Source organism: Lepisma saccharinum, chromosome 15 (assembly GCF_977018435.1).
Source record: "Lepisma saccharinum chromosome 15, izLepSacc3.1, whole genome shotgun sequence".
Classification (NCBI taxonomy): Eukaryota; Metazoa; Arthropoda; class Insecta; order Zygentoma; family Lepismatidae; genus Lepisma; species Lepisma saccharinum.
In genome coordinates this window covers 7,773,604-7,781,263 of record NC_139243.1, presented here as the reverse complement: position 1 = coordinate 7,781,263, position 7,660 = coordinate 7,773,604, and positions in this window count along the sequence as shown.

The window sequence follows — 7,660 nt, the reverse complement described above, 5'->3', positions numbered from 1 at the left end:
GGTCACGTTATTGATATAACTTGCTATTACTTACAGTTTCCCATACGCAATTTGAAATATCCATGTTTGTTTTGGTAAATTCTCAGCACACCAAACAAAAGAGAACTCGTACTTGAACCACTCGTTCTTCCCACACAAATGGAAAATGTTCCGAAAAGCTCAGAAACTAACAGAAAAGTGATACCAACTTCGTTGTAAAAATTATTGTTCACGGTAGAGTAAAATAACTGACTTGAAGCTTAAAATTATATGAAGCATTGGAATAATAAGTCATTAGAACAGGAATAAAATACGCCGGTTCTTTTTTTGACTATGTATCATATTAATAAAAATAGTATTTTGAGTTTGATAGCATTTAGGACTTAACGTTTTTGCTATTTGCAGGTCCAGAAGAGTGTTTCATTGCTTTCTTGACATAAGTGTTATCGAAAAAACATCAGTTTATTGAATTTGTTTGTATGGAAACTCACGAAAAATATCGTGTAAATTATTTGGTAGTAGTTGTCAACACTGGCGTGGGGTTGCAATTTGAGATGAGAGAGTGTGAGGCGGACAATAGCCAGCTGTTCTGCAGATTCCAGTGCTCTCCAGCGCCGGGGACAACATGTTTATCTGCACGTTTTACAAATCGTGAAAGTTAAAGTAATGCTTTAAGGTATGTTTACGTGGAATTGGAACAGTTATAATGATTTGTTTCAATAATTCTGTGTTTATAATAAAGCAAATATACATCTTCGAGATCATGTTAACACTTATATGCTTTCTGCTAGTAGTGTCTGCTGTCTGCTTGGCTCGGCTGTTTTCGAGAAGCCGAAAAGCTCCGAAAAGCAGAGCTTTTATTAGTGGTTTGGGGACGTACCTTCACCAGCATCTACCCTTCGCCATATGATACTTCAGAAGCGTTGGTTTCCCTCACAGTGGCTGCAAGCAGAGAGTTTGGTGCTTGCCAACGGGCTTCTGAGAGAGTTTGCGGCCGTAAAATTTCGCGAAATCGAGTGCGATAGAAACTAAATAAGGCACTCAACATTAAATACATTAAATACTATTTTAATAGTGCAAGCAGTGCTTGCATTGCTTGTACTATATCTTCGCCACTGAGTCTCTCATAAGTATATTTTGACTAAACCTGAAATTTTGAGAATAATTGTGTCTGAGAAGTACCAGTTAAAACATGTAGTAAGAGGTGCATTGTTTAGTATGATTACAAGTTTGTAAATTTTGCATTTAAGAATTCATAAGAAATCATTTTTTTAAAACTGAAAAGTGTCAATTTTAAATTACTTTCTAACATGTTCTGTACAAATGTGTATTATTTATTGCAAATGTTTTGTGTCCTACTTTTCCCTCATAGCGATCTGGTAATGGTAGGAGGTTAACAAAAATACTCTTAATGTAAACTTTAATAAACCTGAAAGCTTTGGGGAGGGGGCTGTTCTAAATATGTGCCTGCAGTCCAATGTTCATATAACAATGACTGATTTCATTATTTTACTTCACTTTTCTGCCAATTTTGCCTAATTGTGAGATGAATGATGATATGATGAAATTGATGATACACACTCAAGGAATACCCATGCCCTTACCGGAATTCGAACCTGGGACCCTCTACTCTATCTGTTAGTACTACTCAGATGCTATTTCGGGGGTGAACTTCCTCTCGGCATGCCCTTTCTTCTCCTGATCTATTTTTGTTTTTATAAGAATTATATCATTCAAATATTTCTTGTAATTAGTTCCAAAGTGTGTGAGAAAATGAACTATATTTGTATCTTGTTAACATAGTTTAATTCCACATGTGTTTTTGTTTATTTAGTATGCTGCAGAATTAGGTGCAAAACTTCCTCTTCTATTAAACAACTCTTTGTGGAATTTGTAAGTTTATTTCAATGGTAGGGTAAGGCATCTGAAGTACAATATTTTTTGGATCATCATCTCACCATCAAAGCTTGCTGATTCAAATCCTGACATGCAGTGGCGTGCCCAAGGGTGGTTGGTGGGGGTCATAACCCTCCCCCCCTTTTGACTCAGTATTCCTAAAGAAAAGAACGTCAAAGCTAGGAAAATATGGCAAAATGAGAGATGACTACCATAAATGGTGTCCAAAACCCCACCCTTTGGAAAATCCTGGGTACGCCACTGCTGGCATGGGTGTCCTTTTACATTCATACACCCTACGGCAAAAGTAATAGTAAGCGATTACTCTATTACCATTTTCATTGTCAGTTTGATCATGAAGTGAAATGAAACTGTAAGTAACCAGAGAACAACATCTGCGTCGCGTCAAGAGAATTCCATTCCTTAAACCAACACAGGATGAAGAATAAAAATGATAAAAATAACGATGGACAATTTGACTACTATTATTGTCTTTGCCGTTGGCTGTACATATAACAAAGGAATTCAGAGTTTCATGGTTTGACACTTCGTGGATTGTTTACAACTGTTTCAACTTTGAAGAGGAAGATGGAATTTTTAAAATAGCATCATGGCTATACCGTGGTAAAACAGTTCTACTGTTTCAAGCACTTAATAACAGTCGAAATGTTCCGTTGTCGAGAATGTTCAAACAGATAGTTGTAGTGCTTTGTACGAGTTCCGATATTTGTAGACCAATGAATAGGCATGACCAATGCAGTATATGCAGTTTCAATACAAACCTGCAACAAGAATTTAAATTCCTCCATCATGACACAAACTGAAAAGACAAATCTTGTTTTGTGTCAGATGTGTGGGGAGTTTTATGAACTGTTGATGAAAAATAAAGTTGTTCTCAAGAAGATGATTGGTTCTTTTGATGAATACTTCTGGGACTCTGGCACTCCTCAACTTCAGCATCAGGCTAACATCAAAGGTCAGAAGAGACCAGAAACACTATATAAGTCATACCGCATTTATATGCCTTTTGACAACGGGAGATCATATTTCATTTATTGTTCATGATGTATCATTTTTGTGATCCATATTTAATAACAATAATTTTAAAATTGGCTCTAATCGATTTTTCAGAAAGGATGGGGGGGGGGGGTGCATAAACTGACCTTCGGTATATCCCTTTTTGGGAACAAAATATTATGGTCACCCTAGTGAAAAATGAATCATCGTTTAAGACTTAAAGGATGAATCAAGTAAACAATTGGGAAGATTTGAATTGTTGTTTTTAAGTCCACTTTATGCACAGAAAGGTAATGTGGACTGGATCTACAGTTTAAAGTTGGATCCGAACCACTATGTGACAGCTGGGTATTGAAGCCGGGACCCCTTGATTACAAGGAGACGACGCTATCACTGCGCCATCGGAGAGGCATAAGTGGGAAAAGGGAGAATATAAAGTTAAAGGTACTTTTTGTTAGAAGTGTCGTCCGACGCAGAAGGAAAGAAAAATATAGAAAAAGGAGAAGATAATATAACGAGAGAGAGAGAGAAGGAGAGAGACAGAAACAAAGGAAGGAATACTGAAATAGAAAAGGATGAGTGAATGGTGGTAGAGATAGAGAAACAAAAAATGGAATAGACAAACTGAGGAAGAGCTGTACACAAAGAAAAGGAAGACATTGTTTTGTCAAAGTCTCAAGACTTCCTTATATTCCTTCACCCAATTTTACTTCCATTTAATTCGTAGTATGTGGTATTATGTGTGCTTCAGTGTCCATGTTGTCATGGCCAGTTCAGAGTCCAGCATGTCCTTAGCGAGGGTTAGGCAAGGAGGACTGAAGCCTAGAGCGCCATTCAAAGTTTTCTTTTTCTTTTTTAAGACAACAAAGTCAGAATATGTGAGTAATGCGACGGAGAAATTTACACTTGGAATTTTCTGTTTCCAAAAGTACTAGTTTTAAAGATATTCTTAAAACACCAAGACTGGAAGACAGAACTGAAATATTCTTATAAATGTGCTAAACTTTTTAAAATCAGAAATGCTAAATGAATGAGTTTTTCTTTGTTTCCTAATTTCAAAATTTGTAGGATGTAAACATCACAAACCATGGCATAAGAAAATATCGAAGGACGTACAGTCAACGGCAAAGATAATAGTAGGCAAATTAGCTATCCATCACTATTTTCATTACTCTTTATTCCACACCCTGTGTTGTTTTAAGGAATGAATTTCTGTTGGTACATAGCAGATGTTGTGCTCTGCCTATTGACGTTTTTACTTCAATTCATGATCATCACATTGTGGAAAATGGACTGAATGAAAATGGTGATGGACAATTTGCCTACTATTTCTTTCGCCGCAGTGCTTAGTAGTGGGGGTGCTGCCGGGGCGCCAAAATATATAGGTACGGAACTGAAATCCAGTTTCAAGCTCACAAGATTAAAATTTGATTGAAAGGTGTAAAATAATCTCCCGGAATTTTATTCTTTAAAGTTGGCAAGCCTATCCACAGTATAATCGACGTAAGATGCTAATATACAGATACACGCAAAATAAATATCCAACCCATGTTACCGATTTGAAGGGATGCTAACACAACCGGCATATCTCGGCGAGCTGTACTGGCTACCTGTAACCCTTCTACAAGTTGGCACCACTGGACAAGCCAAGCCAAGGTGTTTGTGTGAATTAATTATCTCACTCCATCAGCTGGCGGCAAGCGCTGAACTTGGACATGACAACATACATGAGTGTTACAAGCTTTGTATCAAACTCAGTCATACAACCATCTATATAGTTTTTTTGTATTTCTTACAATGCAAAAAGAGAAGAACAGAATGTATTAATATTTGAAATGTGCCCAGATCAATAACAAGAAAGGATTATACACTGGCGTGTATTTTTCATGATTTTCAACTAAGTACAGACATCTGGCTACAAATCCAAGAAAAGGTTAAAGGAACACTCCTTCCCCCATAATGAAACACTACCCTACGCAGGATTTTATTTTCGTAGGGGGCTGGAGTTGTAAAGGTGGATATTATATAGCTACATTCGGAGGTGGGGGAGGGTTAACAGTATTTTGTAATTACAATTTTTAACATATGTTTTAAAAGTTGTTGAAAAACAAAAATAGTAATCGGAGGTTATTTTAAGGGAGATTTCAAACCGAAGCGACACGCAACACAACGCTTGGGAACGAACCAATCAATCAAAGTTTCGTAACGATGTGCTCGCTGGTAACTGCATAACAGGCTGCACAAGCCTGTGTTTGATTGGTGAAATCCCCAAGCGACACGTGTCGCTTGACGCTTCGGTCTGAAATACCCTTAAGGGGAGTTTGTTTTTAGCACTGTCGTTTTCCCCAAGTTCCTCTACGATTTCATTTGAAAATTTTGATTTTCTCAAAATTTCTGTAGGGGCTGTAACATCAGATCGCCCCACCTTCTGTACGCCATTGAGCAGAACAGAATATTCCGAAATGTGCACTCCTTGTAATATACATTCACATGTATCAGGGACGTAGCGGCCGCCCCCCAACCCCCCGCAATGTTCTCTGTGTGCTCCTGAAATTTTGAATAATACCAGAAAAAAAGTGTCATTTATTAAGAAAAATGACAATAATGACACAATTCGAACTAGAAATTCTTTGAGGAGAGCACTGAATTGACTTTAGTTTAAAGCTGTACAAATTGAAAAGAAATTGTAAGAGGGGGAAATTCGCTGACTCCCCCGTCCCCTACAATGCTAAAAATTGCTGGTAGTAGTAGAATGGTTGTCTTGGAAATAAAAATTGAACCAAACGTGAGGAACATCACATTTACGCATTTATACCTCCATATTTTTAAATAAAAACGTCACAAATATTACAGCGCCTTGAATACCAATAAATCTCAGTGAAGATGACTGACTGGTAACACTTTTCAAGCAGAGCTAATGTTTCATGCTGGCAATGAGGAGACATTGTAAGATTCTCGGGCTCAGTGAAATCACAGATACACGAATAATATGTTTATCTGTGGTAAAATATCCCTTACTCTCAGCGCTCCATATTTGGCAAGTGGAACAGCCATAGGCGGAGTTCTGGAGAGGCCAGGGAGGGCCTGGGCCCCAATTTAATAAAGGCTAAAAAATAACACATGATTAAGTTCAGTTACTACATTTTTGTTATGAAGCCATACCGCAAATCTTGACGTTTGGCATGATGGCATGTGCGGTAATTACGCTGCAATAGCGGGCCTTAGACGATTTGATTGATGTGTAGTTTGAAGAAAGAAAAATGTAAAATTACTTTGTGTTGAGTCAACAGTTACTGCTGAGGCATCAAAAGAATTTTCAATTTAATTTTTCTAAAATTTCTGAAGCTTACTATTGTACCGTAACTTTTTTAAAGTAATACGAGTATTTATTGCATCAATAAAAAGTTAATGAAATGCAATAATCGTACTGTTTTGCTTCTTTTAAAACTGACAACCAATATACTAATTAATATTTGTTTACTTAAGCGAGGATATTTAACATTTTCAAATCTAAAAGGCCTAGAAGTCAGTGTTTTTAAGTTGTTTTTTTTTTTTTTTAAAAAAAATCCGGGGGAAGGCCTCCGGACCCCTTCAATAACCCTCAGGTACATCATATGCTTCTCCCAGAGTCTGCCCCCCCCCCCCCCCCAAAGCAAAAGCTCAAACTCCGCCCATGGGAACAGCACAGCCAAATCCCAAACAAAACATAGGGACGTGACGTGAGATATCTGGTCAACAACCGTTTTGTATTCCCACCTTTCTGACTGGCTTCACAGCCAAGCAGGAGATTAGATAAGGAAATCTTTACAAAGCAGTGTTGCTGGATAAGTACAAAATTATTTCTTCCCGAGTGCGAGCCGGCGAGCCGTACGTGCTCAGTTCTGAAATACATTCTTTAAATAATAATACCAGAGGCGAAGATATAGTACAAGCAATGCAAGCACTGCTTGCATTATTCGAATATCATTTAATGTACTTAATGTTTTAGCCTTATTTCGTTTCCATCGCACTCGATTTAGCGAAAATTTACGGCCGCAAACTCCCTCAGCAGCTCTGTAGCAAGCACCAGCCTCAATGCTTGCGGCTGCTCTGCGGGAAAATAACGCACCCGAAGGAGTCACATGGCGAAGCGTGAAATTCGAGTGGAACCCGTCCACAACGCTTATACCAAAAGCTCTGCTTGCTGAGCTTGCGTTATTCCCGAAAATAGCCGAGCTCAACCGAAAGCAGAAGGATATAGTATTGCCACCAAAAACTAGGAGTAAAGAATATTTGTCTTCATGAACACGTAAATAAGATCGCGAATATAAAAATATTTCTTAGTCATAAAATAACTAAAATAAGTTATTATCATTGTTCTAAATTCCATATATATATATCATTTTATATTACAATTTATTTTAGATTTCGCGAATTGTAAAACGCGTAGAAAAATGGATATTGGGAGTTCGGGCGAGATGGTAAAGGGCGGGGGTTTGTGTTTCCAGGAAGTGAGATGTCTGCACCCCAGAGTTTCCCCAGGGAGGGAGGGAAGATTCGACGAACCTTGGTCTGCAGCCTGTGTCCAGCTCGGTCCAGCTCAAATTACGTCAAAAGTGTTGACCGCACCAGTGTTTGCAACTGCCAAATTATTTACACAGTAATTCAAGTGAGCTGTTTCACAAATTTTACAACCACATTCAATAAATTGACTGCTTTTGAATAAAACTTGGGGTGAAAATAAAGCTATCTAAAAAGAACTCTCTACTGATATTTACACAGCACAATT